Source organism: Glycine soja, chromosome 14 (assembly GCF_004193775.1).
Source record: "Glycine soja cultivar W05 chromosome 14, ASM419377v2, whole genome shotgun sequence".
Taxonomy (NCBI): domain Eukaryota; kingdom Viridiplantae; phylum Streptophyta; class Magnoliopsida; order Fabales; family Fabaceae; genus Glycine; species Glycine soja.
Window position 1 is genome coordinate 28,620,256 of NC_041015.1, and position 17,562 is coordinate 28,637,817.

The window sequence follows — 17,562 nt, forward strand, 5'->3', positions numbered from 1 at the left end:
CTCCTTCACCAACGTGAGGTCAATGCTACTATCAGCTAAGTTGGTGAGACGCTTGTGAAAGTTATGCCTCTCCAGCTTGCCCTTGAATTCATCCAGCTCTATGTGATAAATTTCCACTTTCCTCTCAGCTAATATGTGTCTTCCCAATACATTGTCAGTATATCTGGTCCAAGCCTCAAAGGAATGGAATCTCCGTCTATCATATTGAGCAGTGGGCCTTGAACCGACGCTCTTTCTTTTCCTTGAAGACATCTGCAGACAAAGGAATCAAACATTTGATATTAAAAGAGAAAAGCTGAAAAATAACACTAAAAAAAACAATGGCCGCTTAGCGAGACAATTATCGCTTAGCAGCATTATGTAAAAGGCACACCCCTGCTTGGCGAAACATGGGTCGCTTAGCGGGTTTCACAAAAAACAACATTGGGCTTAGCGACATAGGAATGCCGCTTAGCGGAAATTACTACGGTCCAATGTTTGCAAAATTGGCTTAGCTGGAGAGGAGCCCACTAAGCCTAAGGTCAGCTGCATGGATTTGCGCTTAGCCAAGGGTAGGCTGCGCTTAGCAGCACTAAACTGAGCAAAAATTTCACTAAGTTATGGAGGCTTAGCGAACAGGAACGCTCAGCTCAGCAAATGCTGCAAGGATTTTTGCTTGGCGCAGGAGATTCTGGCTTAACGCGCGGCCAATCAGTCAAAATATTTTACTAAGTTACCTGAGCATAGCGAATCAGCCTCGCTTAGCCCAGGTACTATACCAGGCAGATGAATGTTCATCCTCAAGAAATAAACTCGCTTAGTGAACAATGCGCGCTTAGCAAGTGCTCATATAAACACCTATGTTCAAGGAAGAACTTGCTTAGCGCGGTAAGAGCGCTCAGCGAGTTCTTCAGGAAAACGCTTATATTCAACGAATATTGATGAACTCGCTTAGCGCGGTATGAGTGCTAAGCGAATTCATTGCATTTTCCAGAAGAAAAAAAAACGCAGAAATAGTGTCGCATTTTCCTCCATATTTTGGGCCTCTACCAAGTAGATTGAACATGCACAGCCCTGAGTACAATTTTCAGGCACAAAATGAACCTAAAGGTTTCAACTTTAAATCATTCCTAAAACAACAAAACCCTAAAAGTTTAAACCTACTCTAGAGTTGTCTAACCTAAGGTTTGATAAAATAACAAAGATAGAGATCAAAGAACTTACTTGTGCTACAGATGCTAGATGAAAACAAGTAGATGCAGAGTAGAAGAAGCAAAAGCACACAAGGAGAAGTTTGAGAGAGAAAAGGAGCAGAAGGGATGCAAATTTTCAAAGAGTGGGTGTAACTGATGTTACACCCACAAAGAATGTTTCGTTCTTTTCGCTTAGTGGAGCGGTTCGCTGAGCGAAAAGACAAGACATTTGGTTTCTCAATTTTTCTTCCCGCTCAACAGTCCCGCGCTTAGCTAAATTCAAAATTCAAATTTTTCTTTTCCGTAGAATTTGGCTTAGCGTGAGAATGTTGTCGCTTAGCAAGATATGCAGATTAGAAAACCTGCAATTCCCGCTAAGCCAGGCTTTAGTCCGCTTAGCTAAAATTATGCAATTTAGGTACAGAGAAGCTGCCGTTGAGCGGTCAATAGCATCGCTTAGCGCATATACTGCCACAAGTGATTGAGCTAAGCGACCATGAGTGGCGCTAAGCTGCAGTGAATCCAGTTTAAACCGCAAGAATATCTGCTTAGCCAGCAGATTACGCGCTCATCCCCATGGCCCTCAATTTTGACCGCAATGAATCGCGCTTGGCGACATTGGGTCTCGCTTAGCCAAGGTGAAGCCATCGATCAGCGATCAATCTATCGCTTAGCGGAATTCAACTCGAATTGATTTTGGCTTAGCCAAACCTTGGTTAGCTTAGCGGAAATAATCAACCTCAGGTGCCAGGGTGGTGCACTAAGCGCTTGAACTCGTGGCTTAGCGCATGAGTGATTATGCGCTTAGCGAGAAGCAGACACTTAGCGAAAGGACTAATTTTCAAAAAGATTTTTTTCTAAGTTATAACTTAGTCCTTTCCCAAGAAATTAAAACCCTTAATTTCATATTCAAAGAGAGGTTGATATGCTCCATGTAAAGATTATTAAGCAAGTTCCTAATGATCAAATGCATGAAAAAAAACCACAACAAAGATTAAAACTGGGTTGCCTCCCAGGAAGTGCTTCTTTAACATCATTAGCTTGACGCTTTTACCTCTCTAGGCAATCTCATGTTTTGGTTCTGACCTTCAGAACCTTTTGACCTTCTCCCATTACCTGCAAGCAAACATTGTGTTCTGGAGCAGGCTTGTCTTCCACAAACAAGTTGAAATCAATTTTCTGGTCTTCAAAACCTAAGTCCAACTTTCTTTTCCCCATGTCAACTATGCAGCTTGCAGTCAACATGAACGACCTTCCCAAGATTGCAGGGATGTCAATATCTTCAGAGATATCCATGACCACAAAGTCTGTTGGGAAGATAAAATGTTTTACCCTGACCAACACGTCTTCAATCACTCCATAGGGCCTGGTAATGGAGCGGTCAACTAATTGCAAAGTCATTCGAGTGGGCATAATCTCCAACTCTCCCAGTCTTCTGCACATGGAGAGTGGCATTAAATTAATGTTGGCTCCCAGATCAATTAAAGCCTTTCCCAGATTGACTTCTCCTATTAAACAAGGAATGGTTACACTCCCAGGATCTTTGTGCTTAGGTGGAAGGATCTTTTGGATTACAACACTACAATTTCCTTCCACTATGATGTTTTCCTGATGAATGTACTTGTGCTTCCTTGTCAACATATCTTTCAAAAATTTAGAGTAGAGTGGCATCTACTGCAGAGCTTCACCAAAGGGCATGGTTATTTCCAGTTTCCTGAAAATATCCAAAAACCTTGCCAAATGACGAACTTTTTCTTTCTTGGAAGGCACCACAGGATATGGTACTTCCACACTTTCTTGCAAAACCTTTCCACTTCTACTCTTCTATGCAACCTTATTTTTTTTCATTTTCATTTTTCTCATTTTCTATTTCTTTTTCTTTTTCTTGGTCCTCCATCTCTTTATTCTGGACCATTATTTTCTTCCCTTTTTCCTGATTCTCTTTGCCCTTCACATCATTTTTCTTAACCTCAGCACCTGTCTTTTCACTCAGTTGTTCCTTGTCTACTACATTTTCTTCATCCTCATCTTCCACAAACCTTTTACTCCTGGTCATGACAGCCTTGCATTCCTCCTTAGGATTATTTTCTGTATTTGCTCCAAAGATGTTTGATGACTTGTCAGCCATCTGCTTGGCTAGTTGTCCCATTTGTACTTCAAGGTTCTCTAGTGCTGGCTCAGTACTCTTATGATTCGACATCGTTACCTGCATAAACTGAGTCAAGGTCTCTTCTAACTTAGTTGTCCTCTAAAAGATGTTAGGCCCTTGTTGAATTGGCCTGTTTGAGGATCCACCTTGGTCTTTATTGAACTGGTTGCCAGGGTGTGTCCTCCATTGTCCTTGCTGATTATAAGGACCTTGCTGGAAGCCTGAAAACCCTCCTTGAGTGTACCCTTGCCTCTACTGATTCCCCATGAAATGAATTTCTTGAGTGTTAGTGGGAATGCATTGGCCTGTCTCATGAGCTTCACCACAAATTGTACAACCTGTGACCTGCAAAACAGAAGAATGTGTAGGTTGTCCAATCGATAGTTTAGTTGGCAGCTTACCAAGTGTTTCCGTTAGGATCCCAAGTTGCTTAGATAACAACTTGTTTTGTGCCAACAAGGCATCGTATGATGTTAGTTCCAACAGGCTCTTCTTTGTGGGTTGATGGGTTCTGTCCCTCAGGATGGCATGATCACTGGCTGACATGTTCTCTATGAGCTCAGTTGCTTCTTCTGGGTTTTCAGCTTTATTTTTCCCCCAACATAAGCATCTAGTAATTGCTTGGTTTGTGGTCTCAGCCCATCTATGAACATATTCAGTTGGATTGGCTCGGAGAATCCATGGGTGGGAGTTCTTCTCAATAAGTCTCTGAATCTCTCCAATGCTTCACTCAATTTAAGAATTCTCGCTAAGCCAACAGTTTGGCTTAGCGAAAGAGTGAAAAACAGCACTTTGCCAAAGTTGCCTATTTAACCTCAAATTGAGAGAAATTGATTATTAAACGCACAAAATAAAAGTATAAATTATCTATTACCTATATTTAACAAAAAATACTTATAGTATTACAAAACAACCATAAATTGGGAAAGTTTGATACAATATACATATGTTTTATACACAAAAGTTAGTCGTATTCATAGACTAACAGTGCTATTTTAAACAAATCTTCATACTTTATGTACAAGGGAAAGTATTCATTAAACACCCCGAACACGGTAGCATCCCACATAACCTACAATGGCTTCAGAAAAATTTGTGGGATGGTCAATGTCATCAGATATAGGGGATCATCAACCTCATGATCCGGCCAATCTGCAGGTTTTATTGGTCCAACAACTCCTTGTTTATCCAACATAATTTTATTACAGTGAACATTTTAATTGAAAAATGAAGCATTTAGTGACACTGAAATACTTGTTCTGATAAACACTTGACCAGATGTGTTGGCCAAGTAAGGAAGGTGTTAAGTGTCTACCCCACTAACTTAACCTCTTCAATGGGTACAGGAATAAGAGCATCTGCATCTCTAACCTCCTCAACACCGACCTTCACTTGATCATGCAACAAAGGGATGTTGTGAATGATTATGGATCCCTCATAAACTCTTCCTAGGGCAACCAGGCGAGGAGGATTTTCATCGATGTACAACCCGCATTTGTCTGAGTCACACATGTCTGGATCGTTCCCTGAGTGATCAATACAACTCTCCTTTGTGCTGACACGAGCGGCTGAAGGACCAACCTCAGGCTCAGGAGGCAGTGCAAGTCCCTGTGATTGTATCTGCGACTGAAACTGGGACTACATCTAGCTTAACGATAACATTAGTTATCGAGTCACTTTTTTTGTGATCAACTCCTCTAGTCGGTCCAAAGTATTGCTTGATCGTCACACCGGCTCTAGCAGCACCCACACGACTGGGGTGTTCTGGTCGCCCAATGGTAGCAGTCAGAACATTCTGACGTCCATGGACAACAACCCTGTGGCACCTGCTCCTCCAACGAATCCTGTAAAGAACACATTTATTGGTTCACTCAATCACACAATAAACATAAATAATTACAATTATTAATTGAAAGTGACTTACAATCTTGTCAGCAATTTCCTTTGCTGCCTCATACGTCATCTGGTCAATTTTCTTCGTGCGGGTCATCTTGCATTTGACGTGCCATCTGATGGGAGATGGAGGATAGATCATGGTGTTAGTGCTTCCGGATTGAGTAGCTTCCTATATTTTTTTTTTTTGTCTTCTCATCCATCAGCTTCTTTTCTAAATATTCATAACCCCCACGAGACAACACATGGGGAGCAGTGTTTTGCTTATGGCTGGCCTGTGCCTTTTTCTGCACATCTTGCAAAAATTCAAAATTAATGAAACTCATGATTACAATGTATTATAATAAGTGAATTTAAAGATGAAAACAATGAAAATCACAAAGCAGATACCTCCCACGAAGGGTCTCTACGACTCTGACAAAATTGGGCTCATTTCTCCTTGCTAATGTTGTACTTTTCGCATATAATGTCATCGACACTGTCCTTGTCGGCTACAAATGCCCATTTGGACGTCAAATCAGACTTAAATTGTCTCCACTGCTCTCTCATAGTCTAAAGTATTTTCTTTTTTGTCCTTACATCAGATGCTTCAGGGATATCAAATTCAACCTGACAAACAAAAAATTAGGTTTTATTGTTACTAAATTCAAATTTTATGCTAATAAACAATATGCAACATGAAAACTAAAATACCTGAATATCCTTCCATATCAAATCCTTCCGAGCAGTAGGGACTTGCTTCCAATTCTCGTATGTCACATCGACCTTATCACGAGCGACGATCCCCAAATATGTTCTTAACTTCTTTTTGTGGGAACCATTGGCCTTCCCGTCGCAGGATCTACATGGACCAGCGGTGTCTCTGTCCCAGCTAGTCTAGTCGCCAATGATCTTAGCTGTGTGGCTTTTCTTGTCCGCTTCAAGGTAGACGGCGATTGTGATGCTGCACCAGTAGGAGGAGGACAACGACGACGACGAGAGCTGGGTGGAGTAGCCATTTGCTTGTAAAGAAAAAAACATTAGTTAATTAACATTATCACAAAACTAAATAAGTTATGTAAATGAATGGACTGAAATCAAATTCATAATAAGAAAATTACATTAGACGATGTTAATTAATTCTCCTTCATCATGATCATTACAATTAGTATGAACATTGTCAGCTTCTTCTCTAACAATGTTACGCGACATTTGTGTGGACAAAGGACTAACGTAAATATCAATGCATGAATCATCATCTTCAACATTAACACCAATTGTTTTCCCATGTAGAACCACTGACCACCTTTCATCACAAGGGTCTTGAACATAAAATACTTGTTTAGCTTGTTCTGCCATGATGAAAGGGTCATTCTGGTAAGCGAGTTTCTTTAGATCTACCAACATAAATCCTACATCATCGATCCGCACACCGGTGTTGTTATCAACCTATTTACATATGAAAACAAAAAAAGTAAATTTGACATAGTTAAGCTCCCAAATTTGTTCAATGAACCCAAAGTAAGGGATGGAAGCTACACAGGGATTGTTATCATGTACACTGGCGACGTGTTGAGATTTAGCCCTTAGGGTGACCCCGCTATTTTGCATTGTACTTTTCTCATCTTGTGCTTTTGTATAAAAAAAACTTGTTTATATCGTATCCTTGCCAAGTTATAACATTTCTTTTAGGCCCATCTGCTAGTTTTCTTAATGTTTTAGAAGCATTCTCATCAGCAAAGATTGTATCTTCAAACCAATCTAGGAAAGTCTTGTTATGCTTTTTCAAGACTCAGCTCTTCGACATTTTTGGATTACTTTCTTTCACTAAACCTTCATGGCGAAGTATGTATGGAAAAACTTGATTACTGTTATTCAACATATACAAGTGAGCTTGTTGCAAATCTTCTACAGTTGGAGTGATAACATGCAGTCCTCTTGAACCCTTACCTCTCACTCTTTTGTCATGCTGAGACTTGGGAAGCCCAACAGGTTTAGCTTTTTCAGTGTACTCTAAACAAAATTCAATGGCTTCTTCTGCAATGTACCTTTCAACAATAGATGCTTCTAAATGATGTAGATTCTTGGTATACCCTTTTTAGATCTTCATGTATCACTCAACCGGGTACATCCACCGCAAATAAACAGGACCACAACAATTTATTTCTCTAACCAAATGAACAATTAAGTGAACCATGATGTCAAAGAAAGCAGGAGGAAAATACATCTCCAACTGACACAATATAATAACAGCCTTGTTTTTCAGCTCATCTAACTTCATAGGATCTAGGATTTTGCTCCATATGGCATTGAAGAAAAAGCACAGCCAAGTTATGGCTAACCTGACTTTGTTAGGCAAAATGTCTCGTATGGCCACGACTAACAATTGTTGCATCAAGACGTGACAATCGTGAGACTTTAACCCTACCAACTTAAGATCCTTCAACCGCACAAGACTCTTAATATTTGAAGAGTATCCTTGTGGGACTTTGACCCGGCGCAGACACTAACAAAAACTTATCTTCTCCTTTCTAGACAAAGTATGACAAGCTGAAGGCAAGTATATTTTTTTTACCATTAGACCTTGGATTCATTTGCGATCGTATACCCATCTCAACTAGATTTTGATGATTATTCAAACCATCTTTCGTCTTACCTTGAATGTTAAGGAGCATCCCAATGACACTATCACATACATTTTTCTCCACATGCATAACATCAATACAATGTCTAATATCTAGATCAGACAAGCACGAAAGATTAAAAAAATCAACCTCTTATTCCATATGCAAGTTGTTGGATTTCCCCTGCAATTACTTTTTGGTCCACTTTTTCTTTATACAAATATGTTCAAGGGAAATCCAGTTTGCCAGAAAGCGCACCAGATCGTCAAGTATTTAAAATTAAAACGGATGAATCCGAGTATCGAACTCAGGAAATTAGTCTTAAACAGGGTTAAATTCGGAAATAAGGCATTGTTGAAAGAAACATTGATAATTGATGATTTAAAACAGGATTAAACTAAGTCTAGGCTAAAAACAGTAAAAATGCAAGTAAGTAAAATTAACAGCGGTAGGTAAAGATGTTGGGTCTTTCTAACAAACCAACTGATGTATATAAAGATATTTCTCTAATTAATCATGCTTTTGTGTTCTATGCTATATCCTAAATTACTAAACCTCGATCCCTAGTTAGACTGAATCAATACAAGCTTCGTCCTCAAATCCCTCTTGTTGGACTAGGCTTAATTTAGACAGCCCTCCTAGGTTTAGACTTACTTAAACTAAGCTTCATCCTTAGATCCCTCTTGTTGGACTAGACTCAACTTAAATAGCTTATGAAAGTTTAGACTAATTTAGTCTAAGCTTTGTCCTCAGATCCCTCTTGTTGAACTAGACTTAGACCAAACAACATTATTGTAACAACATATTTAAAACCAAAACTTAATCCGCAGATCTCTCTTGTAAGACTAAGTTTCAATTCTGCTTCATTCAAGTTCTAAGGCAGCAATACATTTCTCAATGCTAAAATCACCTAACCAGGCACACAAATGGTTGATCAGACCAAGATCATACAAAATTTAAGCACTGAAAGAAGCATTGAACACAAGAAACACAATCAATTAGATATTAAAATAATTACATCATTTGTTCTTTAGAAATCCCCAACAAGGGTGTTTAGCAAGCCATTACAAAAAAATCCCTAACAATAATGAGATTGCAAAACCTAGGTATCTCTGCAAAAGTTGCTCCTTTTGCTGCCTCCAGAGCTCTTTTCCCGAAATAGGCACTGTGGTGTGCTTTGGAATGTTGTAAAAATTTGTGTCAGGCTATTGTGTACCCTAATTCTGCACAAGACAGGCTATAAATAGGCTTTGAATTCGCGACGTTGCGCTTAGTGCCACCCTCGCGCTTAGCGCAAGTAAGTGGATTTGAGCTTAACGCTAGTCGTGCGTTGAGCCTGGCTGAAGACAACTAATGTGCTTAGCACACTGATCTCGCGCTTAGCATGTGGCCTTGATATTGATGCTCTTCCAGATTCTTCTGTCGCGCTTAGCGGTGGATGCGTGTTTAGCCCACTGATGAGCTAAGCTCAACTATCACTTTTAGCACTTCATGAATTGGCCTCTTTTTCACTTGAAATTATACATATTTCGTCATTAAATTCAATGGAAATATTCTAGAGACAACTTTAACCATAAAACAAGATTTATTTACAAAATAACCATAAATTGGGGGACTATATAATTTTTTGAAAATGTTTTTTATACAAAAGTTAGTCTTATAAGACAACTAACACAAGTCTTACTTTTTTTCCTTCTTTTAGGTCTTTCCAAATACCACATTTAGGTGTTGAACCCGCTGGAAGACCTGGTCACCAATTAACGATATCAACACAGTTTCATGCTCTTGACTTCCATTAAATGCTTTTTTCAATCGCCTGTAAGGGTGATGAGGTTTTAGAAAACGTCGATGCCTAGTGTACACTATTTTCTACCATGTTTCAGTTGTATGTAGCTCGTGTCTTCTTCAAAGATGGGGCATCCACGATGGCCCTTAACACTGTAACCGCTCAAATTCCCGTATGCTGGAAAGTCATTAATGGTACAAAAAAGCATTGCACGCATTGAAAAGTCTCATTCCAAAACCCATCAAACACTAAAACCTCCTTGTCCCACAACTTTCTCAAGTCTTCAATCAACGAACTTAGATAGACATCAATGTCATTTCCTGACTATTTTGGGCCCGATATCATCATAGAAAACAACATGTATTTTCACTTCATGAACAACCAAGGAGGCAAATTTTAGATTACTAGCAGAACTAGCCATAAACTATGTTGAGTGCTTAAACTGCCATATGGATTCATTCCATCATTGGCTAGTCCAAGCCTAAGATTTCTTGCCTCTTAGCCAAAATCTGGATACAAACAATCTATCTTCTTCCACTAGGAGGAATCAACTGGATGACGGAGCATTCTATCGCAGTTTCTCCCATTTGCATGCCATGTAAGGTCTTTTGCATCATCTCCATTAGCAAATAGACGCTTAAACCTTGGAATGATCGAAAGATACCACAACACCTTATTTGAGTTTCCATCACTACTACACTCCTCATCATCCTTGACTTTGTACCGTGATACCCCACACCTAGGGCATTTTGGCATTTCTTCAAATTCATTTCTGTACAATACGCAATAATTCGAGCAAGCATGAATCTTTTGATACTCCATACCCATCGGACACAGTATCTTCTTCTCCTGATAGTAACTTTTAGGCAATGTGTTTTCCTCTGGAAGCATATCATGCACTACTTGAAGCAACGAACTAAAACTTTTGTCACTCCACCCATATTTGGCCTTCACATTAACCAGACCTAACATCATTGACAACAGCGTCAACAAATTCTTGCACCCCGAATACAAAGGTTTCTTTGAATCATTTTGCAATGTATCATACATAGGGGCATGTGCTTGCTGAAAAGACTCTTGTCCTAGGTCACAAATCATATCCTCCAAGCGATCTCCTATTTCTATATCAAATGGTTTAGATTGGGACTCACTCTGCATGTCTATCAATTCACCATGTGATATCCACATCGTATAATTCTTCTTAATTTCATCACACAGCAAATGCTCCCGTATGTCATCCACTTTTTGTCGTCTCCCATTCAAACAATTTATGCAAGGACAAAAAAATTTCCCGTTTTCATTCGGGCGACTTGTTCCGAAGCAAATTGTAAGAACTGTTCGACGCCTTCCTCATATGCAATGTTCAAGCAGCTTTCATTCATCCAACTTCGATCCATCTAAATAATAACTAGGTGATACTCCGAAGCTCATTAATGCATGAAATCTCACTTTTTTTATTTAAGGTATGGTCCTATCCCATTCAGGAAGACATTTTTTTATGGTAGATTCATGCGTCAAGGTTAATCTTATTTTGTTAAATTTGATGAAATTTTGGCAGCATTTCTCATTGGTCTCCAAGTACACGACATGAAATCGGTGACTTTGATTCCCCGATAATTAAGTATGCACTCAGAGAACAACTAGAAATGCATTGTACCGAAATTCCATCAAATTAAAAAAAAATAATGTTAACCTTAACGCATGGATCTACTATAAAAATATGAGTTTCCCCAAATTGTCCAAACGGATAATTCAAGATTCAATACAATGATTAAAGCAAATTGTCCACAATAATCATTGTATTCAATCTCAAACGGAAATCTAAGGTTCACTCATTATGAACAAAAGTTGTATCTAAAGCAAACTACATTAATGACATACAACAACATAAAAAAAACAATCATAACAAAATTAAGCATCAAAAGTTTATGAAAAACTTTTGTACCTGTGATGATGATCAGTATAGTGTCCAAGAACGAATGTCGTGATCACGATGCAAACAACTAGATAAATAGTGCCTACAATTTAAATATTTCAATGTAACACCAAGAGCAACAAAGAAAGCCAAGTGCTTTGGTTCAGCTCCTTTGAAAAATAAGTAGGTAAATCATCATGTAACACCAATGGATTTAGGTAATGTATTTCTAAGCAACTTGCTTAAGGTAAATGTATTTCTCATGATTTTTAGTCCTTAAGGTTTTGGGGTTAGGATACACTAGTAGCTTTAAGTTGTTGTTATCATACATTTAGACTATCAATTTTTCTAAAATGATGCAATTTTGATACATTAGTAGTATAGTAGTATTATAACTAGAAAAATATTGATAATTTGTCTAGGTTTTTATCTTTTGGCAGAATGTGCTAATCCCTTGACAAAACTAGAGAAAAGACATGTGTCCCTATCATTAACTTTACTTATCATCCAATATAATGTTGTTTTGGGGGCCTTTATAGGGAAAGCACCCAGGGTTAAGTCCACTTTGAGGGTTTTCATTGGGGGGTGGTTGGCCATGGCTATTACTTTTGGTTTAACAAACCTTATAGATCATTATAGCCAGCTATCCTGGATTATATATATGTTGATATCACTATCCTCAATTATAGACAGCTATCCTAGACTTGGAGTAGCTAGATCATCTTGCACTTGGGCTTTTCTTTATTTGTTACCTAATTATAGACAACTATCACTATCCTACTCTCTTGGTACACAATACAAGTTGTTACCAAAAGAAAAATAAAAATGGTTGTTGGGAAGTATAATTGTTTTCCAATGGTAGTCATTGTATGCCCTTTGAATGCCAATACTAAAAGCAAAGTCGTGACATTGGGTTTATACTTTTTACAGAGGGCTGGAGTGCAGTTTGCTCAAAAGGATCAAGTGGTCCAACCAAATAATCCTACTTCACAACCTAGTAGGACTACTAATGTACCAAACAGGGAGCAGGCCTCACCTAGACATGAAGCAATTGCTCAGCCAGTAGAATCCCAGACTGTCCCTGAGTTTCTACTATTGATTCAGAATATGAAAATTGGATCTCTCTATACATACAGAGATCAACAAAAAAGTAACTATAGCAGTTAATCAATCATGGTTAACGACCAACTTTGATCCAAAGAGACAAATTGACCTTAGAGCATTTGTTATCAAATTATGTAAAGGTTGTCTTCAACATGATGATGGTTTTGATTATACAGTCGCAATAAAGCGATTTAATGTTAAAGACATTCAAGCATTGGAAGATTTCAAGAATGAAATATAGTTGCTCTGCCAGCTTCATCACCCTAATTGTGTCTCATAGGATTCTGCAACCATAAACTTGCAAATTTTGGCATTAGCATACAGGGACCACATTTTATGTCAAAGCCAAAACCAATTAAAGTAGATTTTGTTATGGGTAATGTTTTATTTTATGAGCTTACTAATACAATGAATTTTTGTCATATAAACTAAGCTAATACTTTAACTTATAGGTACTTCAACAGATGTTGATATGAAGGAGGTTAACCAAACAAAACAGTATAAGGAACAATTTCAAAAACAATTGTTGGTTGTGCAGTTAAAAAATTCATAATCTATGTTTCCCTTCTCACTTTTTGTTTTTAAATACCTTTTTCTAAGTCAAGTTCATGCTACTCATCAATTAACTTCTATTAAGTTTTACAAATTGTTTTCAAAATAAGTGTTTTTAAAAACCAAAGAATAGAAACAGTTGGGAGATGTTTTCAGTTTTCTCATCTTTTGTTTCATAATGTTCAATCTCTTCCTCAATTCTATACTCTATGTCTTGCACCACCCTCTGTCAGTTGTTTGAGTAACCTTATTTAGTTGTGTTTTGAAAAATTAAAACTAGTCTCTAAAAATAGAAATCAAGCACAGCCTAGATGTTTGTTGGTGCAACAAAAAATTTAGGTTCTTAGAGATTGGGAGATGGACTGAACAAGATGCTGCAATTTTGGTCCCAAGAGACATAATCAGCATCAAACTGAGAGATATCATTCATGCTGATGCACGTCTTCTAGAGGGTGATGCTTTAAGTGTTGATCAGTCTTCTTTGACTGGAGAGTCTCTTCCAGTAACAAAGAATCTCTCTGAAGAAGTGTTTTCTGGATCAACCGTTAAAAAAGGTGAGATAAAAGCAGTGGTGATTGCCACAGGAGTGCACACCTTTTTTGGCTAAGCTACTCATCTGGTGGACAGCACAAACCAAGTTGGTCACTTCCAGAAAGTGCTTACAACAATTGGTAACTTTTGTATTTGCTTCATCGCAGTGGGAATAATCATTGAGCTCATAGTAATGTACCCAATACAATATCACAAGTACAGAGATGGGATTAACAATCTGTTGGTTCTCTTAATTGGAGGAATTCCAATTGCCATGCCAACTGTTCTGTCTATCACTATGGCTATTTGTTTTCACAGGCTTTCGCAGCAAGGTGCAATTACAAAATGTATAACGACTATCGAGGAAATGGCAGGAATGGATGTCCTCTGCAGTGACAAAATTAGAACTCTCACCTTAAACAAGCTCAGTGTTGACAAAAACCTGATTGAGGTTTTTTCCAAGGGTGATGAAAAGGACTATGTTATCCTTCTTGCTGCAAGGGCTTCTAGGACTGAGAATCAGGATGTTATAGATGTTGCAATTGTTGGTATGCTTGCTGATCCAAAGGAGGTAAATATGCCAACATGATTATCTTTTATGATTTGGGATGAATGGTGATAAATAAATTCACTTTTCCTATGAACTGATCAGGCACGAGCTGGTATTAGGGAGGTCCACTTTCTTCCATTCAATCTTGTGGACAAGAGGACTCCTCTAACTTACATTGATTCTGATGGAAATTGGCATCGATCTAGCAAAGGAGCTCCTGAGCAGGTAAACATGTGGCTATTTGGCACCATTAGGTTACATTTGTGAAGATTTTAGATGACTAATAATTTTTTTTTCCTGGCTTAGATATTGAACCTCTGCAACTACAAAGAGGATGTAAGGAAAAGGGTTCATGGAATGATTAACAACTAAATAAACCTCGTTCACCACTACAATAATCAGAGGTGCATTACCTGTACCGTACATCATGCTAGGCAGAGGGAATTTTTTAGGAATTAGGAGCAAAGGTTTATCATTCTCACCACAATATGTACCCATCATTCATCCCAATAATAATTAGATAGAAGATCCTAGTTCAGCATGACAGATGCAATATACCCTCACACTCCACAACTAACAAATTTCACAACCATAACATTTCACCATCCTATCATTTCCTTGGCCTCTATATTACCCGTCTCTTTCATACATGCCACTCATCAAACACAAATTGCAAGAACCTTGCATTCCAATCATTCACATTAATCCAGAATCATCAAAGCCATCCAAAGGGCTTGACTTGGAAACTGGAAGATGAAGCATGCAACTCTTTTCTCTTTCTCACTCTTCCTACTCCTTTCCTCCACCACCATGGCCATTTCACCAACACCAAAAGCCGCAGCAAAAACTCCTCCTACCCCAAAGGCAACAACACCATAACCAAACTTATATCTATTTATAGATAAATTTTATTTAATGCTTCATTAGGTTTCCTATCTATTGTATATTACTGTATGTATATAAAAAAAAAATAAGAGACAAAGACAGAGACATGAGAGAAAAGTGATGTCTCAACTTATGCTTGCTAAGTCTTCATGGCAAAATGTTTTGTCAACACATTGCTACTATTGTCCCTAACATTTGCGTGCTCTATATATTCCTATAAGTTGCTTCTTCACGGTCTCATACTATTTTACTAATATGGAAACTTGAGACCAAACACAATATGTCATTTCCCAAATCTCATTGATTAAAAGCTAATGGACAATGAGAAACAACCATAACAAATTCATTAAAAGATCAATGGATCCACACCTAGCACGCTATGCCCTACCTAGTAGGAGAAGATCCATAGAGAGACATTTAGCCTTTGGCAGTTTGCAGATTGTTCGTGACTTTGGATGTTATATTTGGTGCAACAATATTTGGCATGGTTAAAGAAGAATAGGATCAGGCCATTTGACTGTAACTGATGTGTGCGGTCGAAATTTAGATTTTGGCACACAAAGAGAGGTTGTATTATTGTAGACCACCTATATAATTCTGTTTTGACAAATTACTAAAAGATCTCTTTTTATTTATAATATGAGAAAATGGACCATATACTTATAACAGTTTTATACTACTGTTATTCAACAAACTACATATATGTTAAGTTTATCGTCCTTATCTTACAAATCATATTATCACTCATTCTTTATTAGTTCATAGTGACTTCATACAAATAATGGTATTTTGTGTGTGTCACCAACCTCTGCAAGCCAAATAATCTGGCAGCAAGTACATATGTTAGGAAAATCAAAACAACAAGAAACCCAAATCCCAGAGCCGATGACAAAAACCAGTTCCTATTGCCACCACAACTTACTATACCGGGTATCCATGACCTGAGCCATCCTAGTTACATTTAATCAAACTCAACTTAGGGGATGCCAAATGACATCGTTGATGCAAATGGACTTTCTAGGGTGGACACTAATACCTGACTGCTTTAAGATGAGAAGCTCATAAATAGAGGGGCCACCACACTCATTAATCCACCATACCCAGTCACTCACTGTGTGCTTACTACTTAGCAAACAAAGGAATTTTATTGACTAGTATTAGTGGCAACTTTACTGACTAGTATTAGTGGCAAACAAAGTAACTTTATAAACAGAACACACTCAGACCTCATAAATTTGTAATAGCTGACAAATTTTGCATTCAAGATCAGTTATTTATAAATAGAACACACTCACACCACACTCAGTTATTTATAAATAGAACACACTCAAATCTAAAACTATCAGCAACGCAATACGTACCTTAATCGTGATAGTAACGAACCCCAACTCGTTTGCAGGTTCAGCAGTGCAGTTACAGGTTTGGTGCGAGACGACAGTGTGCGGAGGAGGAGATAGGGTGAGGAAGACAAAGGAGAAAGAGGGTTTGCAAGACTGAGCGCTTAGGGCAAAAATGAATTGGGTACATCAATTTTTTTATAAAAAAAAAAACGATGTTAACTAGTTTAGGTTAACATCAATTTTTAAAAAAATGATGTTAACTACTTGATGTTAACCTCGATTTTGGAAAAACCAATATTAACTACTTAATATTAACCTTGATTTTGAACAAAAAACGATGTTAACTACTTGATGTTAACATCCATTATTGAAAAAACGATGCTAACTAACTCAACTTATTTACAAAAATGTCACTGTGCTCTTCTTAATATCGGTTTTTTGAAAAATCGATGTTAACCTTGCAATGTTAATTCTATAAATTCTAGTAGTGAATATTCATTTTCGGGGTTGGAGACTAGAATAACGGAATTATAAAAAATGTGAGACTCAATTGGTAAATTAAATTATAGGGGAACCAAATTCGTGGATTGAGATAAATATGGGATTCAAATTTACAATTAAACCTAAAATATAATTAACTTATTTTTAGAGAGAAATAAATTAAAAATTGGAAATAATTAATTTAAATATAAGTAATTGAAATTTGAGTTAAAAAGATATAATATAAAAGAAATTAAAGCTGATAGTCGAAAGAAAACACACGCACAAGTGAACACACACATAACTTATACCAATAAATCCAACTATTAAATCAAGTAAAATATTAATAGCAAAAAATTGATACGAAAAATAGAGTATTGGGTTAATGTTGGTTTAATTTTTCTCTAGTAGTATATTTATCTCTAATTTTATTCATAAAATTCATAATAAATATTTTTATGGAAATTTTTATTTATTACATAATTATTTATTAAAATTTAGAAAATTAAATATTTATGTAAAAAAAAAAAAACTCAGTCCCCTTTTTATGCATTCCTAAATCGGTCCCTCATGGTAACGCGGCGAATTGAAATAGCTCGTGA

At 37.4% G+C, this 17,562-nt stretch overlaps 1 long non-coding RNA gene across 6 annotated transcripts; it reads right to left on the reverse strand.

Moving 5' to 3' along the window:
• Window positions 1–4,241: 4,241 nt before the first annotated feature.
• On the reverse strand, window positions 4,242–16,656 carry LOC114385502. Of its 6 annotated transcripts, none has more exons than XR_003660885.1 (6): window positions 16,502–16,656; window positions 6,315–6,642; window positions 5,908–6,215; window positions 5,605–5,823; window positions 5,246–5,501; window positions 4,242–5,165 (listed from the first exon to the last, which is right to left on the reverse strand). It is a non-coding gene; the product is annotated as an uncharacterized LOC114385502 (long non-coding RNA). The 6 variants fall into 6 exon arrangements; XR_003660887.1 differs by lacking the exon at window positions 6,315–6,642 and adding an exon at window positions 11,549–11,621; XR_003660886.1 differs by lacking the exon at window positions 16,502–16,656 and adding an exon at window positions 6,735–7,037.
• Window positions 16,657–17,562: the final 906 nt, after the last annotated feature.